Consider the following 25,820-nt stretch of genomic DNA (forward strand, 5'->3'; position numbering starts at 1 on the left):
GATCAGGGAGTGGAAATTGCCCCCCGAACTAATGGAGCTGTTTTTACATCAGAACCCTTAAATATGCAAATATGGAACTGATAGGGAGCTGTGTGGTACAATCTATACATCTTTCACTCTCTCTCTCTTCCTCTTCCTCTTTCTCTCTCTCTCTCTCTCTCTCTCTCTCTCTCTCTCTCTCTCGGCCTGTCGCTCAGCGCATCAGCCAGCATGTCATTCAGTCTATTAGTTGTTTTAATCCTTCAGCCGGGCAGCCGCGGTGTCAACCAGGCAGCCGGTCTGGTTACCTGGCCAATTAGCTGCCCTGCGGTCCAGTCAGACGTGTCCGTGCGTCCGTCAGCCGGGCAGCCAGCCGGCCAGTGCGCCCGTCAGTCAGTCAGCGGATCGGTGATGGAATCGGTGTGCGTGCCGTCTCTCACACACCGAAGCTGCGCCCACCCCCCCGCCACCAAACAAAACCTCCATCCCCCTAAAAACAACAATCGAGACAACTGATCTGTCTTTTGCGCTGGGAGGCACGTCGTCCGGACGGGAGTTTTCCATTCGCTCAGCGTCGGGGCGTTTGTGCCACAGGGCAGCTGGCGTTCACGCTCGGGCGGCGGGTGGCGTGGGGGGCGTGGCATGGGCGGTGAAGTGGCACAGCCCCTGTACCCCTCAGCCGGCGCGGTCCGGGCAGGTTCGCCTCGGCAAGTTAACCCGCAGGAATTTGAGCGCTCTGAACACATTTATTTATTTTTTTAACCGCGGTGGTTGGGTTCAAGACGCCTGCCTTCTGGTGCGGCACAGCTGTCGGCAACACCGCCCCACGACTGGGCTCTGCCAGGTACCGTTGAGCCCAACCCTTGGGCTGTTAAAAGGGAGCTGGGGGAAATGCACCGTAGGATTGTTGCCCTTTTAAGATGGCGGTGTTTGTTGGCCGTTGACACACCGGCGCTGTGCCATACTGTGTCACGCTCTGCCGACACAGGGCTGCCCCGGGGTGGATGTGTGTCCCTCCCCCACCCACCCTGGGTGATTTGCAGCCGTTCGCAGCGCTAACACATGAAAGCCCTGACTGCCGCTCGGGGTCGCGCCCTAGGGTCAGAGGTTGTCCCCTGTGGCCATGCCGATGCACGTGCCCGCACCGGTGTCTTCACAACCCTGCGCTCTGTGCCCTAGAGGGAGAAGCCGGGGTTTATGTATTTATTGCACCATAGACAAAAATATGTGTGTGTGTATATACAGTTATATACACACAAACACTCACACTCTCTCTCTCTCTCTCTCTCTCATACACACTCACACACACACACACACAGTGGAAGGGGTTCAGTGACTCCTATCTCTTTCTTGACATTGTGCAGGTTAATTAAGGAGTATCAATTAGGCGCCCAGAGTTGATTTGCGTGTGCGTGCCGGGGGTCACGCGCTGCGTCCCGCCTCGCACACAGCCTCCATGTAATTAATATAAATGACAGGGCTAAAAATACCCCCCCTCCTCCTCCCTGTCAGAGAGGCGCTCGGGTCCCGGAGCCACATTCCATATGGTGGAGGGCTGTGGAGCGAACCAACTGAGCACACTGATGCACACACACACACACACACACACACACACACACACGCACACCCCTCCCCAGCAGTGTGCGATGGCGCGGCCCGGGCTGTTGTCAGGCAGAGAGAGAGATCCCAGCTGTCGGGAGGTAAATAGTTCAGCTCTCGTTTTAAAGGGCCAGAGAATTCCCGGCTCTCGGATCGGCGCCAGGGGGGGCGGAATTGCAAGGCCAGCACTTTCGGGGCCAGGCCCGGGAGCCCCCCGTCCCCCCCGCCCAGCCCGGGTCTCCAGGAGCGTGTGATCCGAGAGAGAGAGAGAGAGAGAGAGAGAGAGAGAGAGAGAGAGAGAGAGAGAGAGAGAGAGAGAGAGAGAGAGGGAGGAAGGACAGGAATTATATAGATATTGAGATCCCAATCCCTTCTTTCTGTAGTTGTTGCAGTTGTGTTTCTCGGAGGGGTTTGTGTTGTTGTTGCTGCTGTGTGGTGGGGGGGGGGCGGGGACGGAGCTGTACAGCTGCAGGTGACACACATTCCTCTCTCTCTCTCCCCCCATCTCTCTCTCTCTCCCTCTCTCTATTTATAGATGTATAAATACAGATGTGTGTATATGTCCACACTCACACACGCGGGTTGTTTATGCAGGAGCTGTGTGTATGGTGGCCCCGGAGGGCCCTCTCCGCACACATCCGGGGCTTTCATCCCTTGCTCTCTACCTCTCTCTCTCTTGCCTTTTCCTACCTCTCTCTCTCATTCCTCTCACTCTCTCCATCTCTCTCTACCTCTTTCTCTCTCTTACCTTTCCCTACCCCTCTCTTTCTTTCTCCCTCCCTCTCCCTATCCTCGCCCTCTATGTAAATTAAACAAGGACAATCAAACACGGCCATGAGTGTGTTGTGTGTATTGGTGGGGCTGGTCCAATTGTGTGTCAAAAATGTGTGTCAAAAAGAGCGGAAGAGGGTCAGTGAGAAGAGAAACGACAGAGAGAGGAAAGAGAGGAGAGGAGGAGATTGGGGTTTTGCAGTGGGTTGTATAGTCCATCTTCTCACCCGGCGCTGTTCTGTGCTTTTCTTTCAGAGCCCGGGGCCCCGTCTCTTCCTCGAGGGACACAGGCGCCGAGGGGACACACCGTCTCCCAGCTCCAAGTCCGCGGAACGAGGCGCCCTGCAGGTGAGCTCTCTGTACGATCCGTGTGCTGAGTGTCGGGTCTCTGTAGGGTCCGTGTGCAGACTGTTGGGTCTGTGTAGGGTCCGTGTGCAGAGTCTGGGGTCTCTACAGGGTTCGTGTGCAGAGTGCGGGTCCCTATAGGGTCCATGTGCAGAGTGTGGGGTCTCTACAGGGTCCGTGTGAAGAGTGTGGGGTCTGTGTAGGGTCCGTGTGCCAAGTGTGGGGTCTCTACAGGGTTCGTGTGCAGAGTGTGGGGTCCCTATAGGGTCTGTGTGCCGAGTGTGGGGTCTCTACAGGGTTCGTGTGCCAAGTGTGGGGTCTCTACAGGGTTCGTGTGCAGAGTGCGGGTCCCTATAGGGTCCATGTGCAGAGAGACGTGCAAAGTGTGGGTCTCTACAGGGTTCGTGTGCCAAGTATGGGTCTCTACAGGGTCCGTGTGCAGAGTGTTGGTCTCTGTAGGGTCCGTGTGCAGAGTGTTGGTCTCTGTAGGGTCCGTGTGCAGAGAGACGTGTAGAGTGTGGGTCTCTACAGGGTCCGTGTGCAGACTGTGGGTCTCTACAGGGTCCATGTGCAGAGTCTGGGGTCTCTACAGGGTCTGTGCTGCACTGTATTGCGCTGTGCTGTATTGTGTTACATTGCGTAGTGCTGTGGAGGAGAGCCGTGTCTGTGCCTAATAGATTATTGACGGCCCATTAGAGCCGGGCTCCAGGGTGTGCAGGTAATGGCCTGAGAGTCCCTCGCCATTACGCTCAGTCGATAGCGTGGAATGAGAGAAGGCTGCCCTGGGACGGAGAGAGAGAGAGAGAGAGAGAGAGAGATTGATAGAACTACCCCATCAGTGCTAGAGACACAGAGAGACGTCTCTGCAATCCTGGCTTGTCCCCTCCTTCACCCCTGTCCCCCCTCACCTTTTCTTTCCCCCTCTCTCTCTCTCCCTCTCTCTCTGCCCTCGTTCACAGTGTGAGCAGATGGGTGCAGGTGTCAGGTTTCAGACGCCCCCTGACCAAAGACGCCGAGTGCATTGCCTTCTTTGTTGGCGAGGGGCAACGGGCTGTTCTTTCTACCCCCAGGGGCCGTTAGTGTGTGTGTGTGTGTGTGTGTGTGTTGTGTTTGGTGGAACAGGGGCTAATGTTGTGTACCTGAGTGTGTCTTTTGTATGGACACCTGATCACTGACACACACACAGACAGACTGACAAAGACACCGGCAGACATGCAATCACACACACACACACACACACACACGCAAACGCAGCAGCGCGAGGCAAAACGAAACCAAACAATGCGAGGCAGAGCCGCCCCCCGCTGCTCCCCGGTGCGATTGGGTTTCGGCGCGGCCCGCCTGGCAGCTGGTCAAAGGGCCGGGGAGGCCCGGAGGAGAGCCCCAGACTTGCGGCGCTGGCTGGCCCCACGCCAGGCCCTGTGACGGGGGGGAGAGCCCGGCCTGGCCTCCCTGCGCTCACCGGTGACCGAGCGTCTGAGCGCTCAGAGGAGGACTTTAAAAGAGAGAGAGAGAATGAGAGCCTGAACGCGTGCTCGAGCGCCTCGTCCGTGTTTGTTTTGAAAAGTAGACCAATTTCACTCCCCTCCCCCATTTCTCTCTCTCTCTCTCTCTCTCTCTCTTCCTCACCACTCTCTCATAATTCGGTCTCTCTACTTTTACTCTCTCTCTTCCTACTTTTTTGTTCTCTCCTCTTCCTTTCCCTCTTTCTCTCCCTCTCACCATGTTTCCCTCTACCTTCCTCCCTCTCTCCATCTCTCATACTCTCCCTCTGTCTATCCCTTACTACTTCTCTCCCACTTTCCCTCTCTCCTCTCAGAACTACTTTTCTCTCACTCCTTTCTCTCTCCTCTCCCCAATCTCTCTCTCTCCCTCCCCACTCTCTTTTTCTCATACTTTTCTCTTCCTTTCCCTCTTTCTCTGTCTCCCTCTCACCATGTTTCCATTTTTCTCTCTCCCTCTTTCCATTTTTCCCTCTCACCCTCTCTCTCTCTCTCTCACACCATGTTTCCGTCTACCTCTGTGTCTTTCTCCTGTGGACACAGATAGTAAAAAATAAAAAGCAAGGGAAGGATAAAAAGAAAGAGAAGAGACCCCAGAAGCAGGCGCAGTGCTGTCAGTGGGGACGGTGCTGATTTCAACAGTAATTCAACACAGCTGCAGCCCGTTAAACATTAATTGCCAATTAATTAGGCTCAGGGCTCTGGGTGGAATCTTTTTTTTTTTCCTCTTACATTTTTTTTTTTTAAGATACATAATTCATAAATCCCACTTGTAGGAACCTCTGTCTCTCAGTGCGTGTGCGCGTGTCCGTGTGTGTGCATGTGTGTGTGTTTTAGTGCACAAGCTGGTTATGCAATGAAGAGATTATTTAACTGTTTGTGTTTGTGTTTTTATGGCGATGTGGATCTGGACTCTGTTCTTATTGTGTTATTGCCGTGCAAAGTTTAGCACCATGTTTAAAGAGCCGGGTGCAGCCGAGCCAGAGCTCACCGTGTCTGCCTGTGCCGAGATTAAGGCTCTGTGCCGTGGGGAAGGGTTCTGTGCTGAGATTAGTTCTCTGTCTTGGGGAGGGCTTCGTGCCGACGAGGGGTAGGGCTCTGTGCCGAGATTAGGACTCTGTGCCATGGCGAGGTCACTGTGCCGAGCTTAGGGCCCTGTGCAGAGAGGAGGGCTCTGTACTTTCATTTAGGGGTTTTTGGCCTGCAGTAATAAGTATTAACGCCATGTCTCTGTGTTCGGCGCTGCGTCGGCACAGTGCAGGAACACTGTGCTTTCTGTACGGTCGTGCTGTGGGAAACTCTTCCGGTGATGTCATCGCCGCTAACCGGATTCCATAGCCGGGTGGCGCCTGTCGGCCCGTGTTTCCGAGCTAGAGTTTGGAGGCCAAGGAAGTGTTTCCGAGGGGAGGAAAATCAGCGTCGCACCAGGCCGGACATGTCCTCCAGCAGGTGTGCTGGTAATGCCAAGCGGATCACGGCAGAAACCACGGGGATGGAACTCGGGCCGTACGCTTGGTTTGCAGAGCGGAATGGGGAATTTTGTCGGTGTTCCGGAAAACTGACTTTTCCTGGACGTTTTTACCCAGAATTTATTTTTAATGCGTTTTTTTCCCGGTATTTAAAATAAAATTTACCACAAAATACGGGCACCACCATCATCCGGAGCTTGAATTTTGCCCGTGTGGTGTTTTCGGTGGGTCAGGAATTTCAAAACGCAGATGACCGCTGTCACCTTTTCACCCCAGTTCCTGTGCTGCAGTCCTAGAGCCAGCTGGGGGCCCCCTGCCCGGCATGCAGTCGGTCGTTTGTGCTCTAGGTACGGCGTGGCAGTCCGGCAACACCGGGCATTCGTCAGGGCTCGACTCAGGCAACCACTGATCGATGCGTAACAGAGGGGGAGAGTGCGGTGAAAACGTGCAGAAATGGCCAGTATCTCTCGCTCAACATGGGCCTCTTTCTGTCTCTATTCCTCTGTCTCTCTCTCTCTTTTTTTCTTCCTTTTCACTCTCTCTCTCTCTCTGTAATTCTTCCTTTTCTCTTTCACTATCTCTGTGCCCGGCCCTGTGGAATTGAGGTCTGTGGAAGAGCTGCCTTCGTCCCACTGAGCCTGAGGCAACAGAGTGGAGTTTCCTGTCTGTCTCCCTCTCCCTCTCTCTCTCTCTCTCTCTCTTTCTCTCTCACTCTCTGTGAAAGCGACTGTGTGTAGAGAGAGAGAGAGAGGGAGGGGAGGCAGGAGAACAGGCTTGTGAAAACGAGGTTGGAGCTCAGCTGAGGTGGGGAGGCAGAGGAGGAGGCGGGGGTTTTGAGGGAGGGGGAGGGGCTTTGTGAAGAGAGAGAGAGAGAGAGAAAAAAAGAGGCAGAAAAAAAGAAAAAAATGAAGCAGGCTGCCTAGAGTGGGGGATGGGCAATCCTTCTCTCTCTCTGCTTTCTCTCTGTGTGTGTGCTGCCTTTCCTTTCTTTGTTTGACTGCTGAGTGGAAAAAAAAGAGAGAGAAAGAGTGTGTGTGTGTGTGTGTGTGAGAGAGAGAGAGAGAGGGAGAGAGAGAGAGAAGGGAAGAAAGGAAGAAAGAAAGAAAGAGAAAGAGGGAGAGAAGCACACACACTCTGGACAACAGGAGGAATTTTAACAAGAGAGAATAAATCGCACGTTTTCCTCCGGCGCCGTGTCCGTGGCCGTCTCCTGGATCTTTGTCTTTTTGTCTGCTTTTTTTTTATATGGTGTGTTTTTGGTGCTTTTTTTGGTGGATTTTACAGAGATTGGACTTCCTTGCCAGGGCTGTGAAAGAGAGAGAACAGCCCCGAATAAAAAGAGAGAAACGGAGTGAGAGAGAGAGAGAGAGAGAGAGAGAGCTCACCTGGGGGTCTGCATTCGAGTGATTTCTTTTTTTTTGATACACATATTTTATTGTGTCTTTTGCATTGGATGGACAGCAGAGGAATACACACACACAACACACACACTCACACACAGCTCTCGTTGTGTTCTTGTGCAGCAACACTGGAAGGTAAGTTTAAAACAACCCCCCCGTCCCCTTCATTAACAAAATTATAATTAGTGAAAACATGCAAATAAATGTAACGTGCAATTGTGCATTTATTGGAGAGAGAGGGAGAGAGGAGGAGAGAGAGAGGAGAGACAGAATCGCACAACTGTTTTTTCTTTTTTGCAGCAATTTTCTTTCACATTCTTTGTTCTCGAAGAAAGTCATGTTCTCTCTCTCTCGCTCTCTCGCTCTGTCTCTCAGTGGTGTTTGGGGGGCTTGTGTGTTTGCACAGTATTTTAATGGCAGTGGGTTGTGAACGTCTGTGCCGGGGGATAGTGTGTGTGTGTGTGTGTGTGTGTGTGTAGTATCTCTGCCTCTGTTGCGTCTTTGTGCAGGGAGAGAGACAGAGAGAGGAATGTGGATATTATCCTATGCATGCATGCATGTATGTATGTGTATGTAAGCGTGCACAGATGCAGGTGTGCTGTGTTTCGTGCACAGATGCTCCGAGGGCTGTCCTAGGCACCGCTCTCGCCCCGGCTGTGAGCCATTTGTTGTCATTCTGCCTGCGGTGCGGAACAGCCGCTTGCGGAGACAAAGAGCGGACAGAAAAGCTTCGCACGTCCAGCCCTCGCTCGGCCGTTTCCGACGTATTTACAGACGTGTGTCGTGTGTGTGTGAGAGACAACTCCACTGCTGAAGAGAGTGACGGGGTAGACGGGGAGAGTTGTGTGAATTTGCCCTCGGTGCTGTGGGCTGACCTGATCTGTGTGTGTGTGTGTGTGTCAGCTCTCCCCTTTCCTCTGAACTGTGCTGGAAAGCTATATAGCAGAAAATCTATATATATACGAGTGTGTATTTTTGTGTTGTCGATAATCTACTCTCGTAAAATAAGTGCCAGTCTCTCTCCCAGCCGGCTCTGGCTCTGGGTCGCTCTCTCTGCCGGGCTCCTGGCACCGGGTCGGCACCGCTGCCCCGCGCCTCCGGGCTGTGTCGGCAGGGATCCGGTGCACCGCGGTGGGGTGGTGGGGGTTAGGGTTGTGTTACAGCCGCTGTCACACCTGCCCACGGGATTGCTTAATTCAATCAGGGACGGACGGCTCCCGGAAGTGGGACTTGCGCTCCCCAGGCGCCCCATTTTGTGGGGCAGTGTGCCATGCGTTTCCTCTGGGGGCGGGGCGGGGGGGCACAGTTGTGGTTTTGTCAGCGCGGTTACGCCGTGTCTTGAGATGCAGGTGGGGGGGCGGCCACTGTTGAACTCCGTCAGAGCGTTTTTGGCGTGCTCCGGGGTCCCAGCTGGCTCTCGCTCTGTATTGTGCGTTTTATTTATGTATTTGTGTGCTTTTGCGCATGAGCAGGGCGGGACTGACCCCCCAGTCTGCGTTCTGGGGATTGGCACCCCAGTTGTGTTGTGTTTGTGTACTTCTGTAAATAAGTGTAAATGGAGGAAGAGATGTCACTGCAGGGTTGTGGATTGTCTTTGTCTTTTATTTTTGTGTTTTTCTTTTGCTCTCCGGCAGTCAGGACTGTGTCACGCACGCACGCACGCACGCACGCACACCCCGGACTTTTTGTGCGTCTGCAGACATGCATGGAGGGACCCCTGTTTCTGCTCCGCAGTCCCCCCCTCCCCCCCAGTCTGAGAACGATTGTGCATTCATTTGAGGGGAGGGAGGGGGAGGGGCGGGGGGGAGAGTGATGGAGTGGAGTTGGAGGAGAGAGAGAGAGAGAGAGAGAGAGAGAGAGAGAGAGAGAGAGAACAGGGCATGGGTGGGTGGTTAGGAGGTGTTTGTGTGTCTGTGTGAGTGTGTGTGCTTGGGAATGTGTATGTGTGTCTGTGTGTTTGTCTGTGCTTATGACAGTGTTTGTTTATATGAATGTGTGTGTGAATGAGTTTGTGTGTGACAGAGTGTCTGTGTGTATATGTAAGAATGTGGTTGTGTTTATGTGTGTGCATATGACTGTGAGTCTGTGTTTGTGCAAATTTGTGTGTGTATAGATTTGTGTGTTTGTTTGTGTAGTGTGTGTGTGTGTGTGTGTGTTGTGTGAGGGGCCGGAGACAGGGGTCTAAAGGCCACTAGCCGAACAAAGCTGCCTGTAGTTTTATTCTCTCAGCAGCACAATTCGCTGTGAGGGGGTGGGGGGGCTGTGGCTCATGCAAATCTGTCTGCAGTCCTGTGTGTGTGTGGGAGCGTGTCTGTGTTTTTCTGGTGTGCTTGTATGTGTTTCTCTACTTGTTTCTGTGTTTCTATTCTCTCTGTGTGTTTGTGTGCAAGTTTTGTGTGTCTGTGTGTTTGTAGGCACTAGTTTGTGTGTGTGTGCACAAGTGTGTCTCAGTGTGCTATCTGAGTGTGTGTGTTTATAATCACCTCCAGTTAACTGGGCTTCACTCGGTGGCTGGTCAGGTCAGGACACGCAGGCCAGACCCCTGGTGCCCCTCCGCCCGCCTGGGGCCTGGAGAGGTGTGTGTGTCAGTGTGTGTGTGTGTCAGTGTCACTGTGTGTGTGTATGTCAGTGTATGAAGCCGTTGAATGATGCGTCACTAAACATCAAACATTATCGACAAAAATAAAACATACAAGAAAGAAAGCGAGTGACACAGGGAGTTCAGTGAGGTTGTGGTTGAGCAAGTTCAGCTGGCTGCCCCTCTCTGTCTCTCTCTCTCTCTCTCTCTCTCTCTCTCTCTCTCTCTCTCTCTGCCCATTGACTCTTCTCTCTGTTTTTCGCTCAGACCACAGGCGTGTGCTCAGCTGGGTGCTGGCATGTGTTGTGATGCGCCTGAGCTGCTCTCCGTGTTGGTGTTTACTGGTGTGTTGTTATGTTTGTGTTGTGGTTCGTGAGTGTCAGAGTGTTTGGGGGGATGGGGACAACAACACAAGACAGGTGTGTTGTGTTTGTGACGCGGCACCGATGCCCGCCATGATGTGCCGCCTGGGACTTCTGAGCACACTTCAGACAGGCCCCACCCACATTTGGCTGCAGTTATCAGTGTGTGTGTGTGTGAGCCACTCTCTCCGCACAGTGACAGGTGTGTCACAGTGTGTGTTTCTGTGCTGGCTGGTTCCTGCAGTCTGACTGGATTGGCAGGTAGCTGATCTCTTGGCAGATCAACACACACACACACTCAGGTAAACTGGTTGTACCCATCTCCCCTGTCAGGCAAGTTTTCCCAGTGATCCCTGTGACATCATGACATGGTTACACAACTCTACACCACAGTGTAGAGCCACAGTGTGTAATAGCTGGGTCGCAGTGTGTGGTAGTGGGGCCACAGTGTGGGGTAGTGGAGCCACAGTGTGTAGTAGTGGGGTAGTTGCATGAACACAGTGTGCAGTAGCGGGGCCGCAGTGTGCAGTAGCGGAGCCACAGTGTGTAGTAGTGGGGTAGTTGCGGGACCGCATGGGGTAGTTGCGGGGTAGTTGCAGGAATACAGTGTGCAGTAGTGGAGCTGCAGTGTGTAGTAGCAGAGCCACAGTGTGTAGTAGGGGTCTGCAGTGTGTAGTTTCCTGGGTGTTGCGCAGTGTTGGGTTCGCACCAGAGAGAACACTTTGCATTTAAACCAAAAAGCTCTTCTCTGTGCGACAGATGTTGTGTCGGGGCGTCTGATGATAATAACGGTGTACACGGGGGGTCCGATGAGTGTGTCCGTTCCCTACAACAACAAGGAAACCATTACCACTGTGACAAGAGTCGTTGGAATGTTGCGTAATGGTAGTTCCTTGTGTGTGTGCGTGTCTCTGTGTATGTCTCTGTGTGTCTCTGTATGTCTGTGTGTGTCTCTGTGTGTGTATCTCTGCGTGCGTGTGCCGCAGCACTGCGTCAGGTGGGGCTGCGTGTATCGGCGCCGCAGGTTCCCTGTTGATACGGTATCTGTGTGTGCCTGTGTGTGTGTGTGTGTGTATCTGTGTCAAGACACTTGCAACGCTGTCCTGGAATGACCCGCCCCTCCCCTACACACCTCCCCTCCCCCTCTCTTCTACTGAGTCGCACGTCTCTCTCTTAATCTGTTTGTTCTTTCACTTAAGCTTTTCTCTGCAGCTTCTACAGATAGAGAGAGACAGACACAGAGAGAGACATATATACACACACACACACACACACACACAGGGACACAGACAGACAGACACACACACGCACACACACACACCACACACACACAGAGACAGACACAAACACACAGATACACACACACAGAGACACAGAGAGAGACATACAGACACACACACACACCACACAGAGACAGACAGACACACACACACACACACACACACATCCCACACATAGACAGACAGACAGACAAACACACACACACACACACAGAGACAGACACACAGAGTATCCCTATTAATGGTCTTCATAGCTGCCGTTGGCTGCGGTGACCGTTACCCGGCAGGGGGCGGCCGGTGACACGTGTGTGTGTGTATCTGAACCTGCAGTGTTGTCTGTAGTGGTCCTAGCATCTCTGGGGCCCTTGTTAAGGGACGCTGCTCTGTCGGTTTTATTCAGTTGACCGCTGTGTGTTCAATGATTCAATTCATGGTCACTTTGTTTATTGTTGGATTTGGCTGGGAGGTGAATTTGCATGAGTGTGTGTGTGTGTGTGTGTCAAGATTTGTGAAGTGCAGGGCCTGGTCTCTCCAGTCAGTGTGTCATTGTGTCAGTATGTCAGTCAGTGTGTCAGTGTGTCACTCAGTGTGTCATTGTGTCAGTGTGTCATTGTGTCAGTCAGTATGTCAGTGTGTCACTCAGTGTGTGAGTCAGTGTGTATCAGGGAGAGTTGTCATTAGTGTTTTGGTTAGCCGATCCCCCCCCACAGCCAGAGAGAGAGAGAGGCAGCTGTTGAGTGATTGAGTTTCTCCCTGGAGCCATGCCAGACCAGCCCTTTAACTGCTCTCCACAGCGGGCTGGGCAGAGTGCGTGCGTGTGTGTGTGTGTGCGTGCGTGTATGTCAGTGTGTGTGTGCATGTCTGTGTGTGGTCTGTGGGTGTGCATGCGTGGGTGTCTGTGTGTAGTCTGTGTGCGTGCGTGCGTGTCTGTTTTCTGTGACTGTGCAAGTGTGCGTGAGTAGTCTGTGTGTGTGTTCGTAGTCTGTGTGTAGTCTGTGTGTGTGTCTGTGTGTCTCTGCGTGTGTGTGCATGCATGTGTTTGGTCTGTGCCCCTGTGTGTGTCTGTGCATGTGTGCGTGTCTGTGTGTGTCTCTGGGAGATTGTCTGTGTTTGTGTGTTTGCGCGCATGACTATGAAGTCTGTGTGTGTGTGTGTGTGTGTGTGTGTGTAATCTGCATGTCTGCGTGTGTGTGGTCCCAGCAGCCCTGGTGTTATCACGCACATGTGGGGCTCAGATGTGGCTCTGGGGGGTCAGAGTGGAAACAGGCTGGTCTGTGAACACGCATCACTTGGGGGGGACACCTGCGGGAGACATGTTGATTTAACCCCATGACCCTCGCTCTGAGGGGAATGTCTTCATACACAACGTGTGTGTGTGTGCTTTTTTCATTCATGTTTTTTGACTGGGCTGTAGGTGCAGGTCTCTCTCTCTCTCCCCGCCCGTCTTCCTGTCGTCTGTATGCAGACCTCAGTGCGTCTGCCCGCTAACCAGAGTGCGTGGTGCTGCCTCCCCGTGACCTTTATGGTCTAGCATGCCATGAAAGGTCACAGCCCGTTGACAGACCGAGCTAACCTGAGCTCGACCCGTCCCCTTCTCACCTCCACCTCCACACTGCCTGCCACAAACACTCACACGCAGAGAGAGAAAGAGAGGGAGAGAGAATTGGGCTGTATGGAGGAGGACATGAGAAGGAAACCCTGTTACATGCATGCATAAACAATCACTGAGATGACAGGACACGTATCTGTGTGTGTGTGAGAGAGTGTGTCTGTCAGTGTTTCTCTGTCTGTGTGTGAATAGTGAGGGTGTTGGCAGGGCTGTAGGCACAGTTGTGTCCTGGGGCAGTGTGTGTTGGCGGTGGGGAGGGGGGGCACTCTGTCAGGCGTGTCCGTGTTCATCCTGTGACTCAGGCACGTAGGTTGTGGAGTCAGGCAGGTGTGTGCGGCTGTGTGTTTGTGCATGCCTGTGTGTGTTTGTCTGTGTCTGTGCTGTTCTCTGAGTCCGTGTGACTGTGTCAGTTTTTCTGTGTGTTTTTCCAACAGCATGTGTGCGTCTGCTTGCCTGATGTTCAGTGTCACAGTGTGTTCAGTGTGTCAGTGTCACAGTGTGTTCTGTGTGGTGCTGGGTTGTCACAGTGCGTTTGGTGTGTTTGGTGTCACAGTGCGTTTGGTGCATCCGTGTCACAGTGTGTTCAGTGTCTCAGGGTTTTTGGTGCGTCAGCGGCACAGAGTGTGTTTGGTGTCACAGTGTGTTTGATGTGTTTGCTCTCACAGTGCATTCAGTGCATATCACCCGTGATATAAGCGTGTTTCTAGTTTCTGACACCGAAAGACAGAAGACTGGAAAGGGCTGTTTTTGTGCCGGTGGGGGACAGTGGGGCTGTGGGGGTGAGTGATCAGTAATGGTGGGCCGGGAATCGGAGTGTGTGTGTGTGTGTGTGTTGGGGGGTGCTGTTTCGGTTTCTGTGATTGGCATTGTGTGTCTCGGTGTCATGGTGTGTTTGGTGCGTCGGTGTCAGTGTGTGTCTGTGTTGAACCACAAGACACAAAAGTGATAGGCAGGGATTTATCTCCTCCCTCTCTCTTTCTCCCTCTCTTTCTCATGTGTGTTGTGTGCGAGTCGCTCAGTGTCCCCTGTGCTTCGTGTCTTTGCAGAATGCTGTGACTGAGCCCCGAGGATGTTGATCCGGTGAGAGAGAGAAAGAGAGAAAGAGAGAAAGAGAGAGAGGGAGAAGGAGAGAGAGAGAGAGAGAGAGACAGAGAGAGGAGCATATGGATTGCTTCCTCCCCTTCCCCTCCCCCAACTGACTTCCTGCACAGGTAAGACCAGTGACATCGCTTCCTCTTCAACCACACGCTGTTGTTGATGTCGAAATATATATGATGCGTCTCTCTGCTCAGTTACCTTGTGAGTCGGTGAACTTCCATAGTGTGTGAAAATCAGTGCAGTTCTCTCACACACACCCAGGGGACAGCAGGCTGACCTCCGATGAGCCGCGGAGGCGCTGTGCTCTCACAGACCCGTCTTTGTTAGCGCGGGGGGATTGTGTAACAGGGTGAGTGCGTGTGAGTCTCGCAGCCCCCCCAGCCTGAGTCACGCCGGCCCCACGGCTGTGTCACCCGGCTCTCTCACTCTCCCTCTCTCTCTCTTTCCCTTGCTCCCTCGCCTTCTTTGTCTCTGTGGCTCATCCATTAACTCATTCTGTCTCTTTGTTTCTGTCTCTCGGTCTCCTTAACACTTTACACTATTTTTTTCTTCTCTTTCTCTCTCCGCCTCCCTTGTCCTGTGTGTGTGTGTGTGTATGTCAGTAGGGGCCAGCACCCCCCATCCCTTCGTCCGGCATCTGTCTCTGGGGCTAGTTTTATTTTGGTGCTTTCAGCTGTTTGCGCAGCCAAGGTCAGATGAGGATAGTGTCTGTGTGTGTGTGTCTGTGTGTCCATGTCTCAGTGTGTGTGTCCGTGTGTGTGGATGTCCACCACAGTCTACACAACCCCTGGCCCCCTCCTGACGCAGACAGGGAAGCACGTCGGTGTGTTGTTGAGTCTCGGGGGTGTTATCAGACCCAGCGGAGAGATTACATACACGGACACGCACCCTGTAACCGCAAGGCAGGGCAAATTACACAGTGCACGGGCACACACAGACACGCACGCATGCACACACACGTACAGAGACACGCACACACACACAGACGTGCGCTACAGACACAAACAGGTGGCGTCAGGAAATGAAGCAGCTAGCTAATGCAATTTTAATACTATACTATACTATAGTAGGGCCCGCAGTGTTCAGGGCCCTGGTCTCTGAAGCAGAGGATTGTGGGCTCAGTCCCAGGTGCGGAGCTCCTGCTGTACTCTTAAGAACGGCACTGTACCCAGAATGCACCAGTACAAACACAGCTGTATAAATGGGTCATTGTGTATGAAAATATTGTGATATAGTTTAACAATGGTAAGTCAGTGTGTCAGTGAGTCAGTCAGTCAGAGGGTGCTAAGGCTGAGGAGGGGAGGGGGCTGGATGTGTCACTGGTACAGGCTGTCCCCTCAGCCGAGTCCCTGGCTGGAGCTCTGTGGCCGGGGTGTGACTCACTGGCTAGACCACACACCCCACACACACTCACACTCACATACAGACACTCTCACTGACACACTCACACTCACACACAAACACACACTCTCACACAGACCCTGTGTGACACCAGACCTCGGAATGAACGCTAACAAAAGAACCAATAAATACATGAATGAATGAATGAATGAATGAATGAATGGAAACTGGAACCTAACAGTCACTGTCTCTGCTGGACAGAGAGAGAGATGGGGGAAGAGAGAATGGGAGATGGAGAGTGGAGAGAGAGAGGGAGCCCTGGCCCTTTGCCCAGCTGGAGGATCTATATTTAGCAGCCGTGTGAGAACGGACTCTCTCCTCTCCTTCCACATCCCCTCTCCCGCCCCTCCGAGGGTAATGGGCCTCCGGGGGACTCTCACTGCCCCGAACGCCCCCCTGCGGCACACACACATCTGTGGCATGTGGCCCCTGCAGTGACACACAGCTGTGAGCACAGACGCACACTCGAGCAGGGGGGAGACACAGAGCTTTGCCAGAATGTTGCAGGTGTACAAGACCTGCCGGCGGGGGGGTGCTGGAAATAGTGCGGTACAGTGTGAGTGTTCCTGGCTTGTTGAGTGGAACGATACATTCTGCTGTTTTTTAGGCAGGCATGTAGCTGTGTAGTAGTAAGTGTGGTATAGTAGTGCGTGTGTGTGTTGTGTAGCGGTGTAGTAGTGTGTGTGTGTGTGTGTGCATGGTATAGAGGTGTAGTAGTGTGTGGGTGTGTGTGCGGTATAGAGGTGTAGTAGTGTGTGTGGAATAAAGGTGTAGCTGTGTGGTGTAGGGGTGTAGTAGTGTGTGAGGTGTAGCAGTGCAGCAGATCGGACAGCTGTACAGCACAGAGAGTCAGGGCACGTCTGGGACGTTCTTCCTGTCTGTATGGCTATAGACACGTGTTCCCATGTACAGATGTTGATATATATGCGTGTGCGTGTGTGTGTGTGTGTGTATCTTCATTCTGTGTGGATTCTGAAAAGCCGTGAAGACAATTAGGGTAGAGGCATTTGAAATACAATAAAAAGAGATTGACAATATGAGGATCTTCTTTTTATTTTTCCCTGTGTGTGAACTGCATGGACGGACTGCTGGGAAATCAGTCCTATAGGTTGTTAATTGAATCGTAATGAGGACCATTATCTAATTAGCAGCGTGTGGGCGGGGTGGGGTGAGGCGATAAGAGCCAGCGGCCCCAGGGAGCGAGGGAATATGCAGAACTGTGTTTGTGTGTGTGTAAAGGTGTGTAGCGCCTGCCTCGCTGTGTAGGTGGGCACGGGGGCTACCTGTCCCTCTATGTCTCTCTCTCGCCATCTGTCCATTTGTCTCTCTGTCTCCCTCTGTCCCTCTCTCCCTCCCTCCCCTCTCTCCCTCCCTGTCCCTCTCTGTCTCTCTCCTTCCCTCCCTGTCTCTCTCTCTCTCCCTCCCTGTCTCCCTTCAGTCTGGGGAGGGTGCTGTGTGTGAGTTTGTGTGTGTGTTGTGTGTTTGTGGTACAGGCAGCCACATCAATCTCCAGCCCCCTCCTCCCCTTCACAGCCCGGCCTCTCTGCTAATTACAGCTTCCCGGCCTGCCTGTCGCCACAGCTGACAATTACAGGGTACACACACACACACACACACACACATACATACATACACTCTAATACACTCACTCACTCTCACACACACTGACACACTTATACACACACTCGTTCACACACAGAGTCACACTAAAACAAAGCAGAAAGCGCGAGCAGACAGAGGGGGCAGTGATTGTGAGGCAGTAGTTGTGCTGTCCTCGCTCCAGAGGGGACGGCCACGGCTGCCAGGACCCGGCCCAGCTGTCTGTGAACCGCCCGCCGGCCCGGTGACGCCAGGCCCAGTCACGGCACAGTCAGCGTCTGGGCAGGAACACGCCACACACACACACACACACTCACGCTCCGTGGCTTTTTTTAACACGACCAGAGAATAAAACGGTTTATTTTTATTGTCTTCTCCTTCCCCTCCCCCTCATTCTTTTCCTCCACCTTCTCATCCTTTTTCTTTCTCTTCCCTTCCCCTCTTCCTCTTCCTCCTCCTTCTCCTCCTCTTCTTCCCGCTGGGTGGGTTTGATGTGTGTCGGGTCAGACACCACTTCCCTCCAGATAAAGGCCCCCTTGTGCTCAGACTGGCGGGTCTCTAGGTTGTGGAAAATTCAGATTTTCCTTTTCCTCCTGTCCTTCCCTCTCTGTCCCCTGTCCCTCCTGCCCTGTCACTTGTCCCGGCCCTCCTGCCCTGGTCCCATCACCTGTCCCTCCTGCCCCAGCCCTGTCTCGTGTCCCTCCTCCCCTGGCCCTTGTCCCCTGTCCCTCCTACCCCAGCCCTGTCCCAGGCTTGTCCCCTGTTTCCAGTCCCTCCTGCTCTGTACCCTGTCCCGGGCTTGTCCCCTCTCCCTCCTGCCTCAGTCCCGTCTCCTGTCTGTCCTGTCCCTCCTACCCCAGCCCCATCACGTGTCCCTCCTCCCCTGGCCCTTGTCCCGTCCCTCCTACCCCAGCCCTGTCCCTCCTACCCCAGCCCTGTCCCGGCCCTGTCCCCTTGTCCCCTGTACCTCCTTTCTTTTTCCTTTGCTGTTTACCTTTTGTTTTTGTCCTTCTGACCACAGCCTGCATTGCCTCGTTCTCATCCCTTTTTTAGTTCTGTAACCTGTGTTTTATATATATAGACATACATATAGACAGGAGAACGAGTCGATTTGAACCTAAAGTGTAAAGCACACAGGCTGGTTCAAATCGTTTGCCCCTCACCAGCAGTGCACAGTCTTTGCCCTGTTGTTGTCTGTCCTTTAAACACAGCCCTAACCACTGTTTGTGTTGGCGGGTCGGTGTTTTCTCTAATAACACGGACAGAGCTGTCATTTCAAGGCAGACGAGCCGTTCCACCTTAAATAACACCGGCTGGGTATTTACCGGGGGGTGGGGGGCGCTGAACATCATGTCACACTTACGGAGACCAGCAGATGACAAACGAATGAAAAGCCGTGACTCCGCACCTCCACTCTCACGCTCCGCAAACCCGCCCGGCCCACCTTAACAGCGTCGTGCGCGCGCTCCCGCGGCCAGGGAATTCCGCGCGCTGATGGGCGGGGCGCGGGGGTGACGTCACAGCGGGTGCGTGCGCGCGCGCGCGGTGATGCAAGAGCTCGAGGGCAGGCGGGCGGGCGCGCGGGCGGGCGGGCTGCGCGCGCTGTGCCGTTTTAAACACCGACGAGAGGCAGCGACACACTCCGCGCTCACCGCACACCGTCAGCGCACTCTGAGCGCACTCACCGCACACCCTCAGCGCCCCGCACCGCGCCGCACCGCGCCGCACCGGCTCAGCTCGCCGCACAGGACGGATCCACGGGCGGAGACGCGTCTGCGCAGCCGCAGCGCACACAGCCGGAGACGGAGCGGTACGAGACGCGGATATTATTGACTTTTAGTGTTGTTTTTAAAAGCCTTCAGCGTCCCAAACGACGGGAGAGGAATTACACTTTTTCTTTGGGTTTTTTTTACATTCCTTTTTTTATTGTTATTATTTTGTACCCGTCTGTGGTTACTACTGTAGCGCCGCGTTGAGTTCAGAAACTTTTTATTGTCACATTGTAACCGTCTAGATCGAACCGCTGAGGAACCCGGATTCAGGTCCGTTCGATTCGATCCAGATGCGGGCCGTTCCGACCTGGATTCGTTCGAATTTCTGATAGTGGGGAGTTCATCATCATCATCATCATCATTACAATTATAACCCCGGGAGTCATTCATTGATCGAGACGGTCTCTCTCTCACACACTTTCTTTTTGAAACAGAAGATTTCTTCCCGCGACGCCGTGCTTTTTGGAGCCCAGATCGAGTCGCTGTCTCCGGGGGAGACCATTGAAGGACACGGTGGAAAGTGCCGCCGCTGAGCAGGTGAGGCTGCTTCTGTTGCCCCGGTGGTGTCAGGTTTGTGTGTCTGTAATCGGAGACACGAAGTCTCTCTAGTAGTAGTATTTAAATGCCGTCTCCCTCTGAAGGCGGAAGGCACGTTTACTTCCCTGGATTTTATTTATATATTTAACTCTTGAATACAGAGGCACGTCTGCGCTGTTAAAGTGACAGATTAGGAGTTTAGGTAGGGGTGTGTAGTGTGTGTGTTATGATGATGTACAGTAAAGGGGGGTTCTCCCGCAGTCCAGATCAGAGACCCCGATCCAAAACCAAACTGCTGACACTTATTTGTCATGTGTGTGTGTGTGTGTGTGTATTTACCTCGCGCAGATGTTGACATGTGCGTAAGTGCGGTCTCGCGGCGGCACATCAAGGCAGCGGCCCACGTGCGGGGGGGTGGGGGTGTAATGCGAGTCGTGCCTCTTTGTGCCCAGGGCAGCTGTAGTGCCCGTGACAATCGCGCTCATTTGCATTGCATGGGATGGGATGGGATGGGGTTGGGGGGGGTATTTCTGGTGCTTCTCAGAAGTGCCGCCAGGGAATCACCCGCCAGCTTCTCCGTTTTGGTGTTTTCTGGTTCTCTCTCTCACCTTTCCTAGAACTCTCGGCTCACCGCGGCGTTGTTTTTAGAGGTGGATTCCGGTAACCGGTGCGGGGAAATTGAGATTTGATTTCCCCCGGACACGGGTGTGTGTTGGGGGGGGGTGACGGTGTGCATTGATTGATTGTTGCGATGAATGAATATGAATGCCAGGTACTGGGAGAACAACGTGTGTAGCGTGTGAGTCGTGTTGTTCTCGCTGGGGTCTCAGACTCAGTGTGTGGTGGTGTGTATGTGTTGGGGGTGTTGGGGGTATTGGGGGGGGGGGCGGCGCCTTTGAGGACGTGAATAGTCCTTCACTTCCGATCGGCTGATTTATTGACCGACTGTGTTGAGTGGTGTGTTTGTTTGCGCTTGGTTTAAGGGTCTCAGGGATGCAGCCCCCCACATATGTGTGCAGTGTGTGTGTATTGAAGGGTTATATTCGTTCCCAAGTCGCTGTGGCAGTCAGACAGAAACCCGAGCCTCGGACACTTTCAGACGCGCCGCTCTCTCGATCTTTTTTATGAATGGAGAGGCTGGTCCCGCCTCGTAGTGATGACGAAAGCACCGGCGGTGACGTCATTATTTATTTATTTATTTTATTTGCGATCAGTTTGTTTTACAATCCTGGCATTCCTCAACCACGCTCGGCATCAATGCGGCCGCCCGGCTCCCTGCGGATAGGGTGTCTCAGCCCTGAGCTCTGAATGTATTATTATTTGTTATTATAATTATTTCTGCGCAGACGCCTTCACCCAGGGGCACTTAGTTTGCACAACAATTTCGAAACATTATAAAGAGCAGTCAGTACAGCTGGTGCACAAGACAATAAACACAAGCTAAGAAGTGTTAAACTAATGTGTATTATTGAGTTTAGGGTTCGGGTTTAAATAGCTGGAACTCAAATAGCCGTAGCTGAGGCCTTATAACAAATACAAAATAAACACAACATACAATCAATCTATACAAACATCTAGTCTGTGTCAAACTAGCTTCATAACAGCCCCCAAAACTGATAGGATTGAACCTGTTTGCATATTGAAATATGTTTTACTGAAAATATGAACTTTACTAGAGGTGGAATATTTTATATTTTGTGTGTCCAGCCAGCTGGACTAGATCTAGAAACCTCAGCACCTCAGGACTGATGACTAATTCCCTCCCAGTGTACCCTGCCCCCTCTCCTCCTTTTTTTTTTTTTTTTTTTTTTAACCGTGTGAGCCGTCAGTGATGACTGTGCTTCACAAAACAACAACACGGAGGGGGCAGGAGGAGGAGGAGGACAGCAGAAAAGAGAGATCAAACAATGTTTTCAACTTATTTTGAGTTTTAATTTCTCCTCCACGTCTCTTTTATGGTGTTTGAGTGGCACGGGTTCCCGGAGCAGGCGCTGCTTCTGATGTTGATGATGATGATGAGTAAATGGGGAGGTGGTTTCTCTGAAGGCTCGCCTGTGGTCTGTGATGGAGGGGAACACATGAGAGAGAGAGACAGAGAGACAGAGAGGCGTGTGTGCAGAACATCCCATGCGATTCTTAAAGTCTGACTTTAGCTCTGACTCCACGTTTACTGATGATGCCACCGCCGCTGAGCGGGAATTCAAAAGCCAGTCTGAGAAATCGCAAGCTTTCGATTCTCGTTCTCTCTCTCTGGTTCAAAGTGCTGTATTGGCATGACCAGAATCGGTGTTGCCAAAGCATTAGTAATAACGTCTCTCTCTCTTCCTCTTTCCGCCTCGTGTCTCAGTCTCGGTCCCCCTTCACTCTCTCTCTCTCTCTCTCTCTCTCTCTCTCTCTCTCTCTCTCCCATCCTTATAAAAGGAGCACATACTTGGACCCGAGAGCGGGACGCCCCCGCTCTCAGGAGAGTGATTTGGTGGGGCAGGTTCAGACTGGCCAGGGAGACGGGGTGTGATGTCATCGTTCCCGTGGCGGCTCCCATGGTGGAACCCCAGCGCGACTCGTGTGTTCCATGTTCCGCGTTCCGCTCCAGTTCTCAGCCTTTCCACGGGGCCGGGGTGGTGACTGGGAAGTCGGATGACATCACCGCCCCCTTTCCTTCTGCTTTTATCTTCTCTCTGCTGCTTCTTCTCATTTTTGTTTCCTTTCCTTTTTCGTCTCTTTCTCGTCATCCACTCAGCTCTGTCACGGAGCAGGCCAGAGGTCAGGCCAAGACTTGTTTTTTTTAATATTTTTATAGGAATGACAACAATTTAACATAACAGCAGTTTTCTCCACCTCCTCCCTCCCTCTCGTGCACCCACTCCCTCTCACTCTCTTCCTCCCTCCCTCTCACACTCTCCTTCTCCCTCCTCACACTTTCCTAATCCCTCCCTCTCATGTGCTCTCTCCCTATCACTCTCCTTCTCCCTCCCTCTCACATTCTCTCTCCCTCCCTCTCCCTTGCTCTCTTGCACACTCTCCCTCTCACACTCTTCCTGCTCTCCCTTGCTCTCTCCCTCGCTTGTGTGCACTCTCCCACTCCCTCCCTCTCACTTCTTAAGTGCTACCCCTTCTGGCGCCCTCGGGCCCACAAGCAGTTTCAAAATACATTTTAATTTATTATTTTTGCTTTGAAATTGCTTGGATCAGTGGCAACCTGCTTAAAAAAACAGCTGATGCCTGGCTGGTCCAGAGATCCTGCCCCCTCCCACTCTCCTCTCCTCCTGGCTGGCTCTCTGCTGGCCGTCTGTGTGCTTCTGGGGTGAGGTTAGGTCGTGGGGTGGGGGGTGGCACTGTAGGGGTTATGTCATTTTGCGGTGGAAGCACTTAATGTTCCACAGGAAGCACATCAACGCCCCCCCCCCCCCCCCCCATCCCCAGATGAGGCCTCTTCCTGTATCTCTGAGATCTCCTTCCTGTCGTGCAGATCAGCACTTCTTTTTTTCCACGAGACAAGATCTCAGCTACTAGTAAATGGCTCGAGTTTCGTTTTTAATTAATATCACTATGTAGTATCTGTTTCTATCTACTATACGCTCGCTCTCTCTCTCTCTCTCTCTCATGTTCCCTGTGCTGCTGAACTCTTCCGCTCACGATCTCTCTTGCACAGAGCACTCTCGGCTATTTATAGTAACGGCAGCTACAGCATAAAGAAATGCAAATGAAACGCACAGCGATCTCGCTTGATTTCTTTGGCCGGGGTCCCGGACTTCTTTGGCTGCATCAGGGAGATGTGCCAACAATAGATCTTATTAATTTATCTATCCATTTTGTATAAATATAGATATTTACTTATCGGTGTGTCTTTTTAAGTGTTTATCTGTTTGTCTGTTCACTAGCACATGCCCCCTTTCCTTGGGAAGATGGACAGCTTGCTCTTCTAGAAAATGTGTGGACACATCGTGGCAACAAAATACTATTGAGCCCTAATTTGAGTGAAATCAGCGAAGGACAAACTCTCTCTCTGTCCCTGTCTCTAGGTGTCCCTCTGTGTCCCTGTCCCCCTCTTTCGGTGTCCCGCTGTGTCTCTGTCCCTCTATGTAGTATCTGTTTCTGTCTACTATACGCACGCCCTCTCTCTCGCTCTATCTGTGTCCCACTGTGTCCCTGTCCCCCTCTCACGGTATCCCACTGTGTCCCTGTCCCTTGGTGTCCTCATCTCTGTGTCTCTAGCTATCCCTGTCTCCGTGTCCCTGTCCCACTGTGTCCCGGTCTCTCTGTGTTCCACTGTGTCCCTCTCTCGGTTTCTCTCGGTGTCCGTGTCACTCTGTATGTATCCCCGCCACCGCCACACCAAATTTCAGCCTAGAAGGGGGATTTTCTGGTTAGCGGATCCGCCGGTTCGGTACTCATCGGCTCTGAGTCGGGGGGTTTTCAGCACAAGGTCGTGGGTGGTTCCTTGTTGTGGTGTTGTCAATGATGCATGAGCTTCGAATCAAAATTCCCCTCTCATCCAATTGATGGAAGTGATTTTAAAGGTGTGTGTGTGGGGGAGTGCCGGTCAGGGCTGCAGCTGTGCCGTGAGAATTTGCAAACTCAGAGAAATGTGAAAGTTTCTCTTTTTTTTTTTTTCGGTGACTGATCTGACGGCGGTGGATTCCCCCGTGTGGTGTCTGTGTACTTCCTGTTTGTTTGCCAAAGCGCGCTGAGTCACACGCGCTGCGGTGACGCCGGCCGAGAAATTCCCAGGAACGTCATTCGGAAACGCCGGCTGTGCCCCCCGCCCCCGCCATCCCCACCATCCCCACCATCCCCATCGTCCCCCCGACTTGCCTCTGTCCTCTCCGGAAAGTTGAAAGAGTTAATCTTTTGTTGTTCAAATAAATAAATGAAAAACGCAGAGCCACAGCCGGAGTGTTGACATTAGACGACAGAGAATAGAGAATCGAAAGAGACGCTTTTCCTGTTCGCATGTGGAAGTGTCTGTTTGTGTGTGTGTGTGTGTGTGTGTGTCTCTGTGTATGTATGTGTGTGTGTGTCTGACTCCAGTCCCTGTCCCAGCTTTCAGTGATCAATAATAACAACAGGCACTGACACAGGCGTGCCGCACAATGCTCTCGCTCTGATTCATGTGAGAGAGTGAGTGGGGGCCGCAGCTTCGCACTGTACAACCCCCCGGTCTCATAGCTGAGTGCGTTCTCAGCTGAGTGTGTTCTCACAGCGTCTCGCTAGGAACCTCTGCTGTCCCTGCCCACTTGCACTTGTGGTCGTTCTGTGCGTCCATCTCTGTGTGTGTGTGTGTGTCTGTGTGTGTGTGTGTGTGTGTGTGTGTGTGTGTGTCTCTGTCTTGGTCTCTGAATGTGCATGTCTCTCTGTGTGTGTGCCTCGCTCTCTCTCTGACAAAAATGCTGCTGAAGACAATTGGTTTCTTCAGTGCTGTAATTTAGGGCCGAAGTGTCTTTATTGTGTGTGTTTAATGCTGCTTGTGTCATGATGCCCCTCACTGCCTGTTGCTCACCCTCGCCTGCCCTCTGTCTCCCCGCTGCAGCCCGCTTGAAGAACCCAGAGAGAGGATCCACGGAGATGATTGGACGGCGGAGCTGAATCGGGACTTGAGATTGGACGAGGTGTCAATGCTGTTCTGAGAGGTGAGCCCTTGGGCGGTGACTTTCCTCCCTGGGTTGTGAAATTGTGTGTTTCTGTCCGGTGTATTGTAGTGCCTCCCCCCCTAGAGGCCTGTCCACATGGAGGCTGGAACAATGGGGGGGAGGGGGCTGTGTGTAGGGAGGGGGGGGTTAAAGCACAAGCATGAGAGACAATAGAGCAGGATAGTGTTTGTGTCGGGGGGCCAGGAGGTTAATTATTAAAAGAGAGGAGATTGTGTGTGAGAGTGACTGTGTGTGTGTGTGTGTGTGTGTGTGTGTGTGCGCGCGCATGAGTGAGTGAGAGTGTGGTGTCCAGGAGTGGGAGGGGGCTGAACTGGCTGACCGGAGTGTGTCAGGGCAAAACATATCTGACGTACAAATCAATAAATAAACCACAGAACAGTGTGTACCTGCAAAGGCAAGGATGAGGGTTTGGGAACAGGACAGCAGGAGAGAGGAGGCGTAGGAGAGGGAGAGAGAGAGAGAGAGAGAGAGAGACAGAGACAGAGAGCAAGCAAGCAAGTAAGCAGACGGAGAGGGAGGGATAGGGATCAAGAGAGAGGGAACAGGAGAGATGGACAGAGGGAGCAGGAGGGAGGGAGGGTGGCTCAGGAATCGCACGCTGTCCTTCTGGGTGAAGGAATGGTGATGATTTAAGAGCCCTGAGCGCCGGAGTATCTTGGCCTGGTGGGGGGGGGGTCACGACTGTGAGGCACTGTGTGTGTGTCTGTGTGTCACAGCTCTGCGTGTCACGGTGCGTGTGTGTGGGAGTGGGGGGTTGATGTCGTTGCTCTGACACAGAACAACCTGTTCTCTCGGCCCGTCTCGTGTCTCGCTGCAGAGCCAGGTTAAATTTAGACTCATTAGTTATTTTTGTATTTCCGTCACTCAA

The 25,820-nt window shown here is 52.7% G+C and overlaps 1 protein-coding gene across 11 annotated transcripts in view; it reads left to right on the forward strand.

Annotated features, from left to right (window-relative positions):
• kdm6ba (lysine (K)-specific demethylase 6B, a) overlaps positions 1-25,820 on the forward strand; it is a 69,611-nt gene that overhangs the window by 30,919 nt on the left and 12,872 nt on the right. For 3 of the 11 annotated variants that reach the window (XM_066722377.1, XM_066722387.1, XM_066722388.1), the window contains exons 1-4: positions 6,549-7,200; positions 13,941-14,105; positions 19,199-19,301; positions 24,832-24,931. The gene's annotated coding sequence lies outside the window, so the exon portion shown is untranslated. The other 8 variants (XM_066722378.1, XM_066722380.1, XM_066722385.1 and 5 more) reach the window with 8 other exon arrangements.

Source organism: Amia ocellicauda, chromosome 14 (assembly GCF_036373705.1).
Source record: "Amia ocellicauda isolate fAmiCal2 chromosome 14, fAmiCal2.hap1, whole genome shotgun sequence".
Classification (NCBI taxonomy): domain Eukaryota; kingdom Metazoa; phylum Chordata; class Actinopteri; order Amiiformes; family Amiidae; genus Amia; species Amia ocellicauda.